Raw genomic sequence first — 20359 nt, forward strand, 5'->3', positions numbered from 1 at the left:
ACTTACATTTCTCTATTTTTCTAGCATGCACAAATAAAGCTTCAGTACACTTCTAAATATAATCACTATAGAATGTAGATGAATGATAAGTTCAGTTTATTCAGAATGTCTTAGTGACAAAAGTTAAGCATGAAGGAAACAAGTTCAGTGTACATTTAGCTAGGCTTAAAATTTCAGATTGTGTAGCTGGGGAAACGGCTCAGCAATTACGTGCACTTCCTGTGTAGGCATGAGGGCCTGAGGGGCCCTGAGACAGCGAGAGTTAATGTCTAGGTCCCTCGTAAACTGCTAGGTGTGGCCCTATGTACCTATAACCCCAGTCTATAGGGGAGCAGAAACATAAGATTTGTGTGCTCTGGAATCAGAGAAGAGTCTAAGGCTCCAAATGAGACCTTGATGAAAAGCAATGGAATGTGACCCTACAGCCACCATGGATGCTCACACACCCCACTGCAGGCTAGCCTATGATTTGCCACACACACACCCGTACAAAAAAGCACAAAGGAAAAAAAATTAGATTTTCTAGGAATCTTTGTTTTTATTCTATAGTGCATGTTGAGATCCAATTAGCATTTTATACAATATTGAATGTAAAGTTCTTCACCACGTGACACATCCCAGTCCTTCGTGTGTGCTCCATGTAAGGTTCTTCACTGTGTGACATGTCCCAGTCCTTCATGTGTGTTCCATGTAAGGATGTTCACCATGTAACACATCCCAGTATTTCGTGTGTGTTCCATGTAAGGATCTTCACCGTGTGACATGTCCTAGTCCGTCGTGTGTGTTCCATGTAGAGTTCTTCACTGTGGGACATGTCCCAGTCCTTCGTGTGAGTTCCATGTAAAGTTCTTCACTGTGGGACACATCCCAGTCCGTGTGTGTTCCATGTGGAGTTCTTCACTATGGGACACATCCCAGTCCTTCATGTGTGTTCCGTGTAGAGTTCTTCACGGTGTGACACGTCCCAGTCCTTCGTGTGTGCTCCATGTAAGGATCTTCACCGTGTGACACGTCCCAGTCCTTCGTGTGTGTTCCATGTAAGGTTTTTCACTGTGTGACACGTCCCAGTCCTTCGTGTGTGTTCCATGTTAGGTCCTTCACCATGTGACACGTCCCAGTCCTTCGTGTGTGCTCCATGTAAGGATCTTCACCATGTGACATGTCCCAGTCCTTCATGTGTGTTCCATGTAAGGATCTTCACCATGTGACATGTCCCAGTCCTTCGTGTGTGCTCCATGTAAGGATCTTCACCATGTGACACGTCTAGTCCTTCATGTGTGCTCCATGTAAGGATCTTCACCATGTGACACATCCCAGTCCTTCGTGTGTGCTCCATGTAGAGTTCTTCACCATGTGACATGTCCCAGTCCTTTGTGTGTGTTCCATGTAAGGTTCTTCACCGTGTGACACGTCCCAGTCCTTCGTGTGTGTTCCATGTAAGGTTCTTCACCGTGTGACACGTCCCAGTCCTTTGTGTGTGTTCCATGTAAGGTTCTTCACCGTGTGACACGTCCCAGTCCTTTGTGTGTGTTCCATGTAAGGTTCTTCACCGTGTGACACGTCCCAGTCCTTCGTGTGTGTTCCATGTAAGGTCCTTCACCATGTGACATGTCCCAGTTCTTCATGTGTGTTCCATGTAAGGATCTACACCATGTGACACACCCCAGTCCTTCGTGTGTGTTCCATGTAAGCTTCTTCACCGTGTGATACATCCCAGTCCTGCGTGAGTGTTCCATGTAAGGATCTACACTGTGTGACACACCCCAGTCCTTCATGCGTATTGCATGTCAAGTTCTTTATGGTGTTACACATCCCAGTCTCTCATGTGTGTTGGTTTTTAGTTAGCCCTCTTTTCTTCTTCTTCTTAAGCCAATTGAATGAGCTGTGTTTGTCATTCCATGGATTCACATGTGGTTCCACAGATGTCCTTGCCTTGTTCTTAGCAGTCCTTTTTCCCTCATCACAGGCTCAGCTCCTCCTCCTATGCCAGGCAGCTGGGGATCACCTTGAATCTTTGTCTTTTCTTCTATTATTGTTGTGCTAGTCTTTTATATTCTTCAATGCTTACTCACACCAACACTGTATTTTTTAAAAATAAAACATATTAATTAAGATCCAAGTGGGAAAAAAAAAGGTCTAGAGAATAATACTTTAAAAACAACTTATTTTTTTTTATTTATTTCAGAGAGAGAGAGAAAGAGAGAGAGAGAGAGAGAGAGAGAGAGCAGCTGATAGTAGAGACTGGGTACACCAGGGCCTCCAGCCACTGCAAACAAACCCCAGAAACATATGCCACCCTGTGCATCTGGCTTATGTGGGTACTGGGAAATTGAACCTTAGGTCCTTTGTTTTTGTGGGCAAGTGCCTTAATAGCTAAGCCATCCTCCAGTTCTAGAGAATAATACGTTAAAAAAGAGAAAAATTGAGAAGAGGGGAATAAAAATAAAAGGTGGAATGTGAAAGAAGAGATAGAGAAGATTCAACTGAAGAATATAAGAAAAAATACAAACCAGTGAAAACAAAGAATGCAGTTTAAAGGAAGAAAAGATGAGAAAGAAACCATAGAAAGCTGAACTAATTATACAAACAAAAACATTTAAATACATTTTAATAAAATGTGACAGAGGATAAAGGAAGTAAGGATTAAAAATTAAACATTAAGTTTCAAAGTTAATTATTAAAAGGTGCGTGTGGTGGCTGTCTCAGCACATCGGAGACTGAGTCAGGAGGAGTCATAGCTGGAGCTCTGTCTGGCCCTATGTTGAGAGTCTGTCTTAGAAAACAGCTGCACCAGAACAAGAGAAAGTCACAGGAACTAGATATGAAACAAAGAGAAGAAAGGAGTGGGAAGTAAAAACGTGGGAATGCAGCTGTAGAGTACTTGTCTACAGTGTATAAGGCCTTAGCTTCAGTCCTTAGCACCACTAAAACTGAAAGTGTGGGAGGGAATATTTAAATTAACTAGCATTGATTAAAAGTCCCTGTTGCAGTTAGGTTCCCATTGTTGGCAGAAGATACCTGACTAAGAGCAGTTTGTGGGAAATAGAGGTTTATTTTGGCTTACAATCCCAAGGGAAAGCACCATGATGACAGTGGAAAATGATAGCATGGGCAGAGGGTGGACATCACCCCCTGGCCAACATCAGATGGACAACAGCAACAGGAGAGTGTGCCCAATGCTGGCATGGGGAAACTGGCTATAACACCCATAAACCCACCCCAGACAATACACTGCCTCCAGGAAGCTTTAATCCCAAATTGCCATCAGCTAGGGATCTAGCACTCAGAACACCTAAGTTTCTGGGGGAACACCTGAATCAAACCACCATAGTTCCTATCATAAAATAAGAAATACACCACCATAGAAGTACATTAATAAGGTATAAATAAAACCACAGTAAAAAAAAAAAAAATAAGAGGACCATTTTCCAGTTCTCTGAGGAGATCACTTGTGTGGACACCAGGGATGTTTCTCAGCCCGTGTCCAGTGTTCCTTCAGGGCTAAGCCTCCACTGAGAGCAGAGTCTGCTGTTTGGCTACTGTCTTCATTTGAGGGACTTGCATAGCAGCCAGGGCAATTTGTGTGCAAAGCCAACTGTGATTCCTGCTGTGTTTGTCAGGACTCTTTGGGGTGACCCCAAGTTTTCTACTAGCTGCTCCAAGTCTGTGATTCCTTTGGTTGGTTGTGGGTAGGGAAGTGCTCATCAAGATGCAGCCATCTGGGCGTGGTGGCACATGCACTCAGGAGGCAGAGGTAGGAGGATCGCCATGAGTTCGAGGCCACCCTGAGACTACATAGTGAATTCCAGGTCAGCCTGGGCTAGAGTGAGACCCAATCTCGAAAAAAAAAAAAAAGAAAAAAAAAGAAAAGAAAAGGAAAAAAAAAAAAGATGCAGCCATCCAAACCAAGGAGTGGCACAGCTGAAGGCTGGAAGCCACCATCTTTCCAATGGTCCAGCTTTCTACAAGTCCTGCACATAATTACTTGCAATCCAGGCCTTGTTCCCTAATTCTGGGGCTTGGAGCTCTCTTAGCTGTTTTTCCTAACTGAGGTCTGAAAAAGGAGAGGAGTATACACACACATGCTCTCCCCCCCCCCGCCCCCCCTGTCCTTTGCTCTCTCTGGCACCCCTATGGCTAGGACAGATCTCTAAGTCAGTGCTCCCTGAGTCACCACTTGACCCTTTCTGTGAGGTCTTCAAGCCAGGTGAGTCCAAAGACCTATGCTACAGTCCCAGACGGAGGCTGTCAACGTGCTTTCTGGCCCTGTGCTTTGGCTCAGCACCTGGAGGAAGAGAGCCTCCCCATGTTAGTGAACTGTGCACGCCTAGGCCTCCTTGGTTGACCTGCGTTTCTGCTCAGCACCAAGACCACGGCTAGTTGTGACACTGGAAGCCACTTCCTGTCAGCCACTCTCCTGTGTCACACTGCATGTTTTCCACTACTGCAGCTGTCTCTTTCTCCCTCTGTACCTCTTGGTTTGTTTGTTTGTATGTTCATTTATCAAGCTAGGGTCTTGTTCTAGCCCAGGCTGACCTGGAATTCACTATGTACTCTTAGACTGGCCTTGTACTCATAGTGATCCTTCTACTTCTGCCTCCCAAGGGCTGTGGTTAGAGGCTCATGCCACCAGCATCACCATGGCCAGCTTCCTTCCTTCCTTCCTTCCTTCCTTCCTTCCTTCCTTCCTTCCTTCCTTCCTTCCTTCCTTCCTTCCTTCCTTCCTTCCTCCCTCCCTCCCTCCCTCCCTCCCTCCCTCCCTCCCTCCCTCCCTCCCTCTCTCTCTCTCTTTCTTTCTTTCTTTCTTTCTTTCTTTTCATGGTAGGGTCTCACTCTAGTCCAGGCTGACCTGGAATTCTCTATGTAGTCTCAGGGTGGCCTCGAATTTACGGTAATCCTAACTCTGCCTCCTAAATGCTGGGATTAAAGGTGTGCACGACCATGCCCGGCTCTTTTTTATTTTTTGAGTTCTTTATTTATTTATATGCAGGCAGTGAGAGATAGAAAAGAGGCAGAGAAAATGGGTGCATCAGGGCCTGCAGGCCCTGCAAACAAACTCCAGATGCAAGTGCTGCTTTGTGCGTGTGTCTTTATGTGGCTACCGGGGAATCCAACTCGAGTTGTTGGGCTTTGCAGCAAGTGCCTACACTGCTAAGCCATCATGCCTGCCCATGCCCTACTTTTGTTTGGTTAACGTTTTAACATTCTGTTGCTCTGGCCACTGCCCACCTCCTGAGCTCTCTAGCTCTTCCAGGTCTATCCACCAAGATGTTAGTAATTACTGGGATGCTAGTTAGCTGTCTTCTTTTATTCACTTTTATATTTTTAATGTTTTGAGGTAGGGTCTCACCCTCTAGCTCAGGCTGACCTGGATTCACTATGTACTCTCAGGCTAGCCTTGAACTCACAGTGATCCTCCTATCTCAGCCTCCCGGGTGCTGGGATTAAAGGCGTGCACCACTACACCCAAATTTTTGATTCTTTTTTATTGTTAACTTTAATATGTGAGCATACATTAACTGGATCATGTTTCTTCCCCCCCCCCTTTTTGTTTGGTCTCCTCTTCCTCACCCCCAGTGCCTGAGGACACTCCTCCTTCAAGGTAGTCCTTCCTATTTTGTTGCCTCCTTCCTTTTGTCCTCCATGTCAAAATGTTGATGTGCTCAGATGTGCTATCAGTGACTATTGTGGGGTCATGTATGCACCAATCAGTTCATGTCGGGGGCTGTCTTTAGATTTTTATAAGAGCTACTTGCTGTTTCTCAGGTCTGTCTTGGCTTGCTACACAGACCTGTCGAAGTTGCATCTAGTTAACCCCTTTGTGATTTTGTTGCATCTGAGTTTTTCCCATGATCATGTGCTTGCTATGAGAAATTGCTAGGATGCATTTTATTTATTATTCTTTACTTTCAGTATCTTTCCCTTTTTGGCATTTTTAGAAATGCTTGGTGTAACTTTCCCAGCTGGACTTTTGTCATGGGATGGAATCACTTATAGAAGGAGACACAGATCTTCTCCTGAGGCTTAGTCATAGTGTAGTGACTTAAGGGACTTTCATAGGAACAGGAAAATAACCAAAGATTCCACATGGCATTCACGTGCTCCACGACTGTTAGTGAAGGCTGTTTGGGTGCTAGTTCTGGGCTGGGGACTTCAGCTTTGGAGAGCAGAGTACGCACGCTGTAGAAGACGACTTGGGTTGTGTAAAATTCCATAGATTACTTGAGTTGAGGTGGGAAAAATAAACTTCCATAATCCACCCCCGAAACGATTTGTTTTTATTTTTTGTTTTTTTTTTTTTTATGAATGAATCGCTTAAAAGATGATTTGCCTCCTTGGGATTTTGGTCTGGTTTCATTTGTCTTCTATGAACATTTTGCCAACAGGAACTAGGCATGAGGCAGAATGAACTGGTTGGAAAAATCCAACCCAGAAATCAACATCATCAGTAACACTTTCCAAGGGTATTTGCATACTCAGGCAATTCAAAATTGTTTTTAATCAAATGCCCTTATGTAGTTCTGTACAGTGTTCTGGGGGAAAAATTCTCAAATGAAAATGACGGAGAAGAAAGGATGGAGGTGAGGAATGTTTAAGAGTTAAAATTGATGTAAGTACCTATTCAATTTTTATGGGCCATTTATATTTATAGATATGTGAAAAATAATAGCCCATGTACATTCTTGTTCTGTATGTTTCTGAATAATTAGCTAATGATAATGGATAGAGGCATTAAGTATCCCTTGTGAGCATTCTTCTGTAAATGTAATATTATATGCCACTTACATGTAAAATAGCTTTCCAAAATTTTTGACTAGTTGATAGCATTTTGGGTGACTTGTTCTTATATATTAAATAATTTCATCACTATGATGCTTGAATGTATAAAACTTTATTTTACTTTTTCATTAGTTTGTGTACCAGATTTCCAAGCAAGCACTACTTTGGAAAAGTACATGGTAGTAAGTTCTGATGTTAAATACAGTAACCTGTGTAGGCATAGAAATTGTTTTATCTGTACCCATCTGAGAGAAATGAGTTCATATGTATATAACATACATATGTGAGAAGTTTCACAGCACTATTTATACCTGTAAAGTACAGGTGTCTGTACAGACCGAGGTGAAGAAGGAATTGTGGTTCACTGAGCAGCGGAAGAGTGCATAGCTCTGAAAGATAAGAGCCTGCTTTTTTTTTTTTTCCTGTGGTAGGATCTCACTCTAGCTCAGGCTGATCTGGAATTCACTATGTAGTCTGGGGTGGCCTTGAACTCACAGCAGTCCTCCTACCTCTGCCTTCTGAGTGCTGGGATTAAAGGCATACACCACCACGCCTGGCAAGAGCCTGCTTTTACACTCAAGAATACTGATTACCATAGGATATTTTTTAAAATCATGGAAGTTGTTAATAAAAATTTGAAATATAAATAAATAAATAAATAAATAAATAAAAAGAATACTGATGCATGCTGGGCATGATGGTACATGCCTTTAATCCCAGCACTCAGGAGGCAGAGGTAGGAGGAGGGAGGCCGAGGTAGGAGGATCACCGTGAGTTCAAGGCCACCCTGAACAACATAGTGTGAATTCCAGTTCAGCCTGGGCTAGAGTGAAACCCTACCTCAAAACAACAACAACAAAATGAATACTGATGCATTTCGTATTCCCATTTACATGAGGTTCAAGGATGAGAAAAATAATCTGTGGCAGTAGAAGTCAGATGGAGCCTGTGGGACAGAGACGTTTCAGAAGATGTTATTCCAGAGTCTTCCTAGGTTCCTGTAATGTTCTACAGAGTGACTTGCAAAATAGGTACAAGACAGACATTTTATTTTTATTTTTTATTTTTTTTTTTGTTTTTTTGAGGTAGGGTCTCACTCTGGTCCAGGCTGACCTGGAATTAACTCTGTAGTCTCAGGGTGGCCTCGAACTCATGGCGATCCTCCTACATCTGCCTCCTGTGTGCTGGGATTAAAGGCGTGCGCCACCACGCCCGGCTAAGACAGACATTTTAAATAATCTCTACACTTGGAGAATTTAGATCAGTTCCAATATTTTTTAGAAGAAAAATATATTTTTAATTATCTTTAGGATGTATAATGTATTTCATTGATTTGCTTTCCTTGATATTTGTGAAAGGTCTTTCATTTTTTGTGTGTGTAGACATCTCACTCCAATAAGTAGAACTCAATCCAAGTTGTTTTAAGCTTTTTATTTTTTGATTATTCTTATTTCTTTTTTTTTTTTTCGAGGTAGGGTCTCACTCTAGCTCAGGCTGACCCAGAATTCGCTATATAGTCTCAGGGTAGCCTCGAACTCATGGAGATCCTCCTACCTCTGCCTCCCAAGTGCTGGGATTAAACGTGTGCGCTGCCACACCTGACCCAAACTTTTTTTATTATTATTTTAAAATATTTTATTTATTTATTTATTTTTGTTTTTTGAGGTAGGGTCTCACTCTATCCCAGACTGACCTGGAATTCACTACGTAATCTTAGAGTAGCGTCGAACTCACAGCGATCCACCTACCTCTGCCTCCCAAGTGCTGAGATTAAAGCGTCCACCGCCATGTCCAGTTTATGTAATTTATTTATTTGAGAGAGAGACACAGAGAGAGGCAGACAGGGTGGGGGGGGGAGAGAGAGAGAGAAGAAAGAGAGAATGGGCACACCAGGGCCTCAAGCCACTGCAAATGAACTCCAGACACATGTACCACCTTGTACATTTGGCTTGTGTGGGTACTAGGGAATCAAATTTGGATCCCTAGGCTTCACAGGAAAGCACCTTAACCACAAAGCCTTCTCTCCAGCCCAATCTCTTTATTTTTATTTTTTGCCAACTTCCATAATTATAGACAATAAACCATGAACATTCCCTCCATTCCCCCACCTTCCCCTTCACAAATCCACCCTCCATCTTATCCCCTCCCCCTCTCAATTAGTCTCTTTTGATGGTCTTCTGTTTTGATGTTTCAGTGCTGAACACTCCTTAGTCATTTCTTCTCAGTGCTATGGTGCCTTTAGTTCCAATACTTTAAAAAGTAAACTTTCTAAATGGTAGCCACTGTTAAGAAGGACTATATATTAAATAAAGGAACACTAGTTTGAGGCTCTGTAGCAATAGAGTTAAAGATAATCTCCAGAAATAGCAAGAATGGGTGATTTGGCTGGTGGTGCATGGGGATATCATGTAATGTTTGGTACAACATGATAAATTTCTGCAAATGGAATTTCAGAGGGAAGGAAAAATGCTAAAAGTACAAATTCTGAAAGCGCTGCCATCATTGGTCTGTGAAGTCTTAAATTTACATATTGAAACTTTTATTCTTTACAAATGCACGTCATGCACTAGCCCGCTGACAAGTCACTGTCTGTCTCTTTCCCTTCCAAACTCCAAGAGGTCTTTGGACAAACAGCCAGTCGCTTAGGCAGAATGCCATTTCCAAAAATAAAGACCTATAGGCTTGTAAGAAAGCTGGAAATGTCTTCCTCCATGGGATGGAATCCAATGGAAATTTCAGTCTTATGTCTTTACACTGCTAAAACCATTATCAAACTCTGTAGATAAGGCCAGAAAGCTAGTGTTTTCCCTGTAGAGGTGCCCAAAATAATGTCATGATAAGGGCTGGAGAGATGACTCAGTGGTTAAATGTTCTTACAAAACCTGATGTCCTGGGTTCAATTCCCTAGTGCCCATGTAAAGCCAGATGCACAAAATGATGTGTGTGTCTGGAGTTTGTTTCCAGCAGCAGAAGGCCCTGACATGCCCGTGCCCATACACACATTCTCTCTCAAATAAATACGTAAATAATAAATAAATAATTTTGAAAAGGCCTTTTCATCAAGTTGATCATTGACTTTTTACTGTTGTTATAACTACCAAGTTAGGAAGCTAATTTTGTTTTTCATGATTTATTGTTTGTTTGGTTTTTTTCAAGGTAGAGGGTCTCACTTTAGCACAGGCTGACCTAGAACTCACTCTGTAGTTCCAGGTTGGCCTTGAATGGTCTTTCATGAGTTTTTTTTTTTTTTTTTTTGCAATTAAATAATATGTAGACTATCCATATGGGTGTGATTAGCTAGGGTTTGCTTTTCTATGGCAATTTGTAAACTACATTGTTTCTTTTATGTGTCCATATTATTTATATTTGAGAACATGGAATGATTGGGCCTAATGTAATGGGATTTTATACTGAAGCTTAGAGATAGTCCAGGATATTGACCAGGAGGGCGGACTCTGGGGCCAAATGTCACTTTGGCTGTAAGATATGACTGACAGTTTCTATGTCATTGGGTTTTTAGTGATGACAGCAGTGAAGAAGAGAAAGCCCTTTATGTCATGTCATGTCTCCTCAGCACTTGGTTGCTATAAACTCAAAACAGCAAAGGTGCACATGGTCATCAAAAGAATTTTTTTTTAAATTTTTTATATGCCATTAACCTTACCTTGTCATTATTTTACCTTTTTTATTTTTTAAAATATAATTTTATTTACTTCTTTATTTGAGAAGGAGAAAGAAAGGGAGAGAGAGAGAAAGAGAGAGAGAACAGGTACACCAGGGCCTCTAGCCACTGGAAATGAACTCCAGATTCATGCATCCCCTTGTGTATCTGGCTTATGTGGGTCCTGGAGAGTTGAACCAGGATCCTCTGCCTTTGCAAGCAAACACCTTAACTGCTAGGCCATCGCTCCAGCCCCTATTTTATCTTTTTAAAAGTATGTATGATGGGGAGGTAATATGATGGAGAATGGAATTTCAAATGGGAAAGTGTGGGGGTGGGGAGGGAGGGAATTACCATGGGATATATTTTATAATCATGGAAAATGTTAATAAAAATTAAAAAAAGTGCTCGCTTCGGCAGCACATATACTAAAATTGGAACGATACAGAGAAGATTAGCATGGCCCCTGCGCATGGATGACACGCAAATTCGTGAAGCGTTCCATATTTAAAAAAAAAAAAATTAAAAAAAATAAAACGGAAAAAAAATGGGGCTGGAAAAAAATATGTATGTATGTATGTATGTATGTATGTATGTATGTATGTATGTGTGTGTGTACATGCTAGAGTCTCTTGCTGCTGCAAACAAATGTGAAGTATTTGCACTACTTTTTGGGTCTAGCTTTACATGGGTGGCTAGGGACTTGAACCCTGACCAGCTGGCTTTGTAAGCAAGTACCTTTAACCACTGCACCATTGTCCTAGCCCTGATATCGTATCTTTTGTTTGTAATATTAACAGCTGTAATTGAGAGACTATCAGAATTTCAATTGAGTTGCTGATGTCTATTTTGGAAAGCATTTGATATCCAAGTTGCTTAGTTTAATTATTTTCCTCCTTTTATCCATTTATTCATTCTTTAAACATATTTTATTTATTTATTTATTTGTTTATTTATTTATTTGAGAGAGAGCCAGAGGGAGAGGAAGAGGCAATAGAGAGAGACAATGGGCTTGCTAGGGTCTCCAGCCACTACAAACAAACTCTACATGCTTGTGACACTCTGTGCACCTGGCTTACATGGGCACTAGGGAATCGAACCTAGGTTATTATACTTTGTAGGCAAGTGCCTTCACTGCTAAGCCGTCTCTCCAGCCCCCATTTATTCACTCTTATTTGTTTACTTTTTTTTTTCTTTTTTTTTTTTGGCACTAGGGCTCTATCTCAGGGTCTCCAACTTGCTCTATCCACCCCCAGTTCTGAAAGCCAAGTGTTTTGGGAAGGGTTATAAAACATTTAGATCTCATGTTCACAATTCAGTGGCCTTTATTCTTCCCCTGAAATAGTCATCACTTAATGTGAAATGCTGAAAACATGTTATGAAACTTGTAGGTATATATACCTAAAACTCAAATTTTATAGGGAATTTATAGTGAAAAGTTATTTTAGCTAACTTGCATGCAGTTAAATAGATGAAGCATAGCTTTCTAATTACTAAAATATTTGAACTGGTGAAGGGCCAAATTTTATCTTGCATATATTTCTCATGACAAAACTGGGTAGTTTGTGAAAAGAATCTAAAAAGAAAAAAATTGTATATTGTTTTAAATTCAAGGAGTTTAAACATTTTTACATATTTCTTTGGTGTTTTATAAAATGGAGAATGATCTAGATTTATGGTAGTTGGTTTTAATTAGAAAAACATTTTATTTTAAGAGCTTGGTGATATTTACTTAAGCTTATTACTTTGTGTGTGTTATTGTAATATTTAAAGTATAAAGTGAACTCTGAAAATATAACATATTAGCATAAATATTTTACTTCATGCTTAATGGTATTTTTTTTTTTCTTCATCAGTTTGGGATGCTTTTTTAACTCTTGCTTAATTTTTTTTTTAGCATTTTTTTCCAGAGTTTAGGAGTTTTAATTTGTCCTAAATTCTCTTGACACAAAAATCATGATAAGGCATTCTTTAGTAGCCCCAGCGTGTGCACGTGTGCACACACACACACACACACACACACACACACACACACAATTTGTAGAGACAAAAAGATCGTTTTGTACATGGGATGAAACAATATAAATCTAAAACTTACAAATAAGGTTAGCTCTGTCACTCAACTCATTGAAAAAAGTCTATATGAATATCCAGTCAAAACCAACAAGGATAGGTATCTCTCTGGAAATGTTATCGATATGAATCCCAAGTAGACCACAGGACTGTATACTGTCTTGGAATGTCCTCAGAGGGCTCTGTCACTGAACAGGTAACAGAGTGAAAACCGATTCCATTCTTTCAAATGGAAGAGTGGCAGACAGGGGCAGAAGCAACTATTCACATTTCATCTTTCTTCCTCATTGCTTGAAGTCTCCTCCACCTCCTCTGAAGGCTCCTGGACCTTCAGAGCCTCCAACCCATGACTGTTCTTTTTTTTGTTTTTTCCAAGAGGTCAGTCAAGTTTTATTATGTAGATATGCTCATCTTCTTTATTAGTGATGGCAAACTTGGGAGCTGCTTAAGGATTTTTTTGTTGTTTATTTTTATTTTTTTTTATTTGAGATGGACAGAGAGAGAGAGACTTAAAGAGGCAGAGGGAGTGGGGAATGAATGGGCACACCAGGGCCTCCAGCCACTGAAAACAAACTCCAGATGTGTGCGCCCCCTTGTGCATCTGGCTAACATGGGTCCTAGGGAATGGAGCATCCAACTGGGGTCCTTAGGCTTCACAGGCAAGCGCTTAACTGCTAAGCCACCTCTCCAGCCCAGGATTTTTTTTTTTTATTAACAACTTCCATGATTGTAAGCAATATCCCATGGTAATTGCCCTCCCTCCCCTAACTTTCCCCTTTGAAACTCCATTCTCCATCATATCCCCTCCCCCTCTCAATGAGTATGGCTTTTATTTTGATGTCATGGTCTTTAACTCCTATTATGATGGTCTTGAGTAGGTAGTGTCAGACACTGTGAGGTCATGGATATGCAGGCCATTTTGTGTCTGGGGGGAGCACGTTGTAAGGAGTTCTACCCTTCCTTTGGCTCTTACATTTTTTCTGCCACCTCTTCTGCAATAGACTCTGAGCCTTGGAAGGTGTGATAGAGATATTGTAGATTTTTTAAAAATATTTTTATTTATTCAAAAAGAGAAAGAGGGAATGAAAGGGTGTGTCAGGGCCTCTAGCAACTGCAAAGGAGTTCCAGACCTTCATCACTGAGCCACTTCACCAGCCCTAAAACTCAAAGTACTATTTTTTCCAGCTCTATCTTGCTTTTGCCCTTTCTCTCCAGTGTAGTGAAAGGAATTGGATTACCCATCAGCAATTCAGTCCCCTATTTTTTTTTTTTTTTCCAAAGGTTTTCTCTGCAGCAGCTTCAGCATAAGCTGAGTGAAGCTGGCATCCTTGCTGCCGAATGTCATTTTACCAGTTACCATGCCATCTCTGTTTTGTTTTGGAGATGGAGCCTCCACTTTCAAAGCACAGAAAACCTAGAATTGCCTGGTGCTAACCTGATAAGTGTGCACCTACCACTCCCAGCCTGTCTGGAATGCTGCTTGGGGCCCATGGTGTTGGCCACCCTGTCCCTGAGGCTTAATGGTAATCTTGGCATGTGGAGGTGGTCCTGTGAGTCAGGCTGGTTACTGGGGATGGATTAAAGAAACCCTGATAACCTTTTGCTCTGCAAAGCTCCTATACAAGCCTTGATTCCTTCGGAGTATGACTAGTTAAGATCTAAGATAGCTGCTAGATTTATCTTTTTGTGTTGTTTGTTTGTTTTTCCGAGGTAGGGTCTCACTCTAGCCCAGGCTGGCCTGGAATTCACTATGTAGTCTCAGGGTGGCATCAAACTCAAGGTGATCCTCCTACCTCTGAGTGCTGGAATTAAAGGCCCAGGCTGACCTGGAATTCACTATGTAGTCTCAGGGTAGTCTTGAACCTCACCCTCCCAAGCGCTGGAATTAAAGGTGTGTGCCACCACGCCCTGTGAGAAACTGAATTTGGAACTCACTGCAATCCTCCTACCTCTGCCTCTTACTTAAAGCTGTTGTGGTTCAGGTCCTTCTGAGTAGGCTATTCATTGTTTACTAACCCACTGGGCTGTGAAGTTACATTTTCAAAATGTGAAAACAGAACCCAAATGAGGATTACAAAATGGGACTGGATAAATGGTTTTAGTGGTTAAGGTATTTGCCTGCAAAGCCAAAGGATCTGGGTTCGATTCCCTAGGACAGGGGCCGCACGCATCTGGAGTTCATTTGCAGCGGCTGGAGGCCCTAGTGCACCCCCCCCCGCACCTATTTTTTCTCGTTATCAAATAAAATAAAAGAAAAAAATCAAATCTTTAAAAAAAAATGATCAAAGCCTGGCTCAACAGTTGTTAGAGTGATATCATTATTTAAATCCCAGAGGGTAGGAATTAGCCTGTGTATGAGTTCTTTCTGCTCCTATTCCAGGTCTTCATTTCTGGGATTTTTTGTTTGTTTGTTGTTTTGAGGTAGGGGCTCCCTTTAGCCCAGGCTGACCTGGAATTCACTATATAGTCTCAGGCTGGCCTTGAAGTCATGGTGATCCTCCTACCTCTGATCTTCCTACTTCTGCCTCCTGAACACTGGGATTAAAGGTGTACACCACCATACTTGGCCCCAGTTTCTTATAACTTGGCCCCTTTATTTCTTATAACTTTGCCTTTTCTGTGGTGTGACTCTTTTTTTCTTTCTTTCTTTCTTTCTTTTTTTTTTTTTTTTTTTGGTTTTTTTGAGGTAGGGTTTCGCTCTAGCCCAGGCTGACCCGGAATTCACTATGTAGTCTCAGGTGGTCTCAAACTCACTGCAATCCTCCTACCTCTGCCTCCGAGTGCTGGGATTAAAGGCGTGCGCCACCACATCCAACTCAGGACCTTTTTTCTTAACTATTGCATTATTATATTTACTGAGGGTGTGGTGTGACTCTTGTTGAAATCAACTCATGCTTTTAAGACATTACCAAATTTTATTGCTAGTTCTTGGATTACTACATGTCATACCAACGTATGGCAAGCATAAGACAGCTTATACTTAATAATATTTCTCATGTTACCATTATACTTCAAACTCTGGGAATATTACCTGTAAATTATTAGTTGTATCATGCATGTGGGGAAGTTGGGGTCTTTAAGCCAAGGACATCTGTCCAGAGTTACATATGCGCTAACACCGGAAAAAGACATGGCTCAGAATCTCAGATCTCCTCCACAGAGATGCGCCCTTTACAGACTGGGCACGGGCCTCCGCATGTCCTTGCATTTGCAGAGGTGGTGCTCAGTTTGTGTGAACTGTTTGAATTTGCCCATTGTCTCCTTAGCTCAAGTCTCATTAGAGTGTCCTGGGCTGCTTTGTGCATCCACCATGACTTAAATTACTGTTTTCCTCTGGATACACTGCCTTGTGCTCCAACATTGGTGTGAAAGACAAATGTTTTCAATAGTCTACCTAACCTCTGTTGTTCACTGTTCCTATCTTACCCCACTCAGGGAAGGATTTGCCTTATTGTATCTGTCTATGTCCATTGATTCCAGTGATCTAATATCCAGTTTCCAGAAAGACGATGGCATACCATTTCAGAAGAAAGCAGGATACTTCTAGAACTGGGAATTGGTTTTGACTTTGGCTCTGTACTTAACACTGCCTACAAATTATTTATTTTATTTTATTTATTTATTTATTTTGGAGGTAGGGTCTTGCTCTAGCCTAGGCTGACCTGGGATTCACTAGTCTCAGGCTGCCCTCAAGCTCATGGCAGTCCTCCTATCTCTGTCTCCTGAGTGTTGGGATTAAAGGCCTGCACCACCACGCCCAGCTAGATTAGTTTTTAAGTTCCTGATTTCACTAGCTGTAATAAACTTAAATAAACTTCAGGTTGCCTGTGCACTGGATGCTAAGTGCTAAGCCCTTTGCTGTAGCATCACAATTATCTGGTGTTAGTCCATGTAACATTTACAGAATAAATATACCATATTCTTTTTATAAAATCATGAGTTAACACTTATCATTTGTGGTGTATCAAGTAATTATTTAAATACGGCTTTGGTGGCTTGATCGATGGCTTCATATTATGTTTCCGTTATGTACTGACACAGTTCTGAGGCCATGGAAGTTATCTTGTTGGAGCTCTTGAATGTAGGATAGAGGCACTATTAAACCAGATTTGAGTAATTCCCCCGTCCATGTTCCAAAATCTATATTACTATAAGCTATGGCATTTTCAAGAAAAAATGCACATTTGAGGTAAAATTTACTTTATGGAGAGCAGAACGGATACCTTGTTTAGTACGAGCCAGGGGTATAGCTCAGGGGTAGAATGTGTGCTTAGCTTGGGTGTAATGCTCAGCATAAGAAGTTTTTTAAAAGTTGGGCTGGAAGCCAGGCGTGGTGGCGCATGCCTTTAATCCCAGCACTCGGGAGGCAGAGGTAGGAGGATCGCTGAGAGTTCGAGGCCACCCTGAGACTCCATAGTGAATTCCAGGACAGCCTGAGCCAGAGTGAGACCCTACCTTGAAAAACCAAAAAAAAAAAAAAAAAAAAAAAAAAAAAAAGTTGGGCTGGAAAGATGGCTCAGTGGTTAAAGGTGCTTGCTTGCAAAGCCTGACAGCCTGGTTTCAGTGCCCTACATAGAGCCAGATGTACAAAGTGGCACATACATTTTTAAAAAGTCTATAAAATAAATTTAAAAAGTGGAGTAAATAAACAATTGTGACATGTAGGTAGCCTGACATCTAGCTAAGAACAGGAAGCAGTTTCCAAGCACTTTTGAGATGAATACAGTATATTATTCTAGTTGTTGGCTTTTATTTTTTTCCAAAGTAGGATCTTGCTCTATCCCAGGCTGACAGGCTGACCTGGAATTTACTATGTAGTCTCAGGGTGGCCTCAAATTCATGGCAATCCTCCTACCTCTGCCTCCCGAGTGCTGGGATTAATGGTGTGTGTACCACCATGCCTGGCTTATTTTTTTTTTAATTCTTATATATTTATTTATTTGAGAAGGAGAGAGAGAGAGAATGGGTGCTCCAGGATCTATAGCTATGGCAAATGAATTCCAGTTGCATGCACTGCCTTGTGCATCTGGTTTATGTGGGTACTAGGGAAGGGAACCTGAGTCCTCAGGCTTCGCAGACAAGCACCTTAACCACTAAGCTGTCTCTACAGCCCTGTAAGGTTTGTTTATTCAGCAATCTGTTAAATGCCTGAAACCTGTTAATCATTGTTTTCAGAACTGAAATAAATGACATGTTATACTCTCTGGTAGCAGTGCATACATTTGTGAGAGAATTTCTCCAACAATTACTGTGTCACATGCTAATTGTAGGAGAACACACGATCTTATGACAGCAACGACACTCTCAAGGGCTGGAGAGATGGCTCAGCAGTTAATGCACTTGCCTGAGTAACCTAATGACCTGGGTTCAATTCCCCAGAACTCACATAGAGCCAGATGTACAAAGTGGCATGTGCATCTGGAGTTCATTTGCAGTGGCTAGAAGCCCTGGTGTGCCCATTCTTTCTGTCTCCCTTCTCTCTCACTCTCTCTGCTTGCAAACAAATAAAAAAAACAAACACATATATGTACACACATTGTTTTTTGTACACACATTGTTTTTTAAAGAAGCCATCAAGCCGCACATGGTAGCACACACCTTTGATCCCAGCACTGGGGCAGAGGTAAGAGGATCACCATGAGTTTGAGGCCAGCCTGAGATCCCATAGTGAATTCCAGGTCAGCCTGGACTAGAGTGAGACCCTACCTCAACCTCCCTCCCTGCCCCAGAACAAGAAGCTGTCAAGCCACCCCTTAGAAAAGTTGTGTGAGGGGCGGGCAGATGACTCAGTCAGCAAAGGGCTGACTGCTCAAGCATGAATAACCAGGTCTTATGTAAATATTGGGGAGGTATATGCTCATAACTCCAATGTGTAGGAGACTGAGACAGAAAATCCCACAAACCAGCTAATCTAGCCAAATGGTGAATTCTGGGTTCAGTGAGACACCCCCTTTTAATAAGTAAGAGAGAAGGATAGCCATAAAGGAAGATAGAGACATCTCCTTCTAGCCTTCACATGCACCTGCATACATTCTTACACCCTCACACCCATATGCACATGCGTGCAACCTCCCCTCCACCCACATACAAGAGCTGTGTGAGAGGTGGGGAGTGGTTAGGAAAACTATCTCAGATGCATAAGACTTGAATGCTATTCAGTTTGCCCATTGTCCCATTGGAAAGTGGAGCAGCAATGAAAGGGTCAGTGTCGCAGGGGTGTGCCGTATGAAGTCAGTGCAGAGCGTTAGTCTAAGACTGGAGTTGGAACTCCCCAAGGCTGAAGACCTGTGTCTCTGGAAGGTGTTATGAGCTGGAACTGGGGTGATTGTACTGAAAGAAAGGAAGGCAAGAGAGGAATCATCAGTGGAACTTGATGTGTCGCCGGATGTGGGAGACGGTGAGGAAGAATGAATCAGCCTTCCCTACCGTGATGACTGGGGATTATGGATGGCAGACACGACCTCCGGATGGTGAGACAGAATGGTTTGGCAGAGGGTGATAGTTCTTGATGTTGACCATCTGTGAATTTACCTCACTGTAGACATCGCTTGGTGTACAATGTCTGGTGCTTAGAAGACATATCAGTTAGAATATTGGTTTGTCTACAGCTGTTGTGACAGTAGAGAAGTCTGGGCAGGTGAGTATCTTAGGAGGCACTAGTTCACCATGCTGTCCATACGCCATGTCCCAGACTTTTTAGAGTGTGATTGAATTGATGGCTAGTCTCCGTCATTTTCCCTTTGAGCCTGAGAGGAAATGGAAAGCTAGATTGTTCCTTTCAGATGCTGCACTTTATTCCTTGATTTGGATAGGAAAGATCCCCAATTCCCTGGCAGATTTGGTCCATAAGGTGCCACTGTTGGGAGATTACAGAATCTCTAAGGGGATTAGTGGGAGGTCTTCATGTCATTTGGGACATGCCTTCAAAGGGACAGTGGTACTCCTGGCCCTCCCTATTCTTTCTTTTGCCTTCCTACCATGAGATTGAGGAGACTTAAAAGGCATAGGGCTAATCAATCACAGTCTGAAATCTACAAAATTATGAGGCAACATAAATCTTTCCTCTGAGTTTATTACCTTAGGATATTTGTTGTTGTGAAGCAAAGCTCACCCTCACTGACATACTCTTTGCATCCTGGTGTCCACCGCTTACACTCATGACTGTACTTAGTCATAAGATAGAGCATGGGATGGAAAATGCTAATAACAATTTTTTTTTAAAAAGATAGAGCATGGGAAATGTAATGTTAGTTGACCAGTCATAATTCTCAGTTTAATTTCTAAAGGTCAGTTGATATAACATGAAGGTTTTGTGACATAGATTCTTGATCATGACATCTGCCACAATGACCTTTATTTTTGTAGAATGAACCTGCTTAGACTTTGGTCATGTTGACTTAAGGAAAGAGGAAGGTCTCCAGATAGATGCTCCCAGAAAGACACAGGATAGTGAGCTACACATGGAGCCCAAGGATTTGGATGGAGGGAAAAGCAACCAAAAAGAGCAGGGCACAGTCTGCGTGCTGTAGTTTAGCTGAGGGCAACTACAGGAAAGATAAGCAAAACAGAGGAGTAATTGCGTAACCAAAACTGCATGCTGGTTATGCCGCTGTGCGGTACAACATTTGTCTTGCATGAGTAAGACCCTAGGTTCTTCTCTACAGCGCAGAAAATAAGGAATAAAACAAAAAGAAAAAAAAAATCTGACAAAAAACAAACACCCTAAATGTGATTGTTTACTAAGGCAGGAAGTAAGAGAGATGGATGTATTGGTATTTGTGGAAAGACTTTAAAATTGTTAGGGGAGACAAAGTATATTAAAAAGATAAGAGGGGTCAGGAGTGT

General features: G+C 41.7%; 1 protein-coding gene and 1 non-coding gene across 2 annotated transcripts in view; both read left to right on the plus strand.

Annotated features, from left to right (window-relative positions):
• The window catches only part of Fmn2 (formin 2), a 389007-nt gene that overhangs the window by 144181 nt on the left and 224467 nt on the right, over positions 1 to 20359 (plus strand). The gene's annotated exons all lie outside the window — the stretch shown is intronic.
• LOC123458142 lies at positions 10846 to 10952 on the plus strand. The gene has a single exon (XR_006635440.1). It is a non-coding gene; the product is annotated as a U6 spliceosomal RNA (small nuclear RNA).

Source organism: Jaculus jaculus, chromosome 1 (assembly GCF_020740685.1).
Source record: "Jaculus jaculus isolate mJacJac1 chromosome 1, mJacJac1.mat.Y.cur, whole genome shotgun sequence".
In the NCBI taxonomy this organism is placed as follows: Eukaryota; Metazoa; Chordata; class Mammalia; order Rodentia; family Dipodidae; genus Jaculus; species Jaculus jaculus.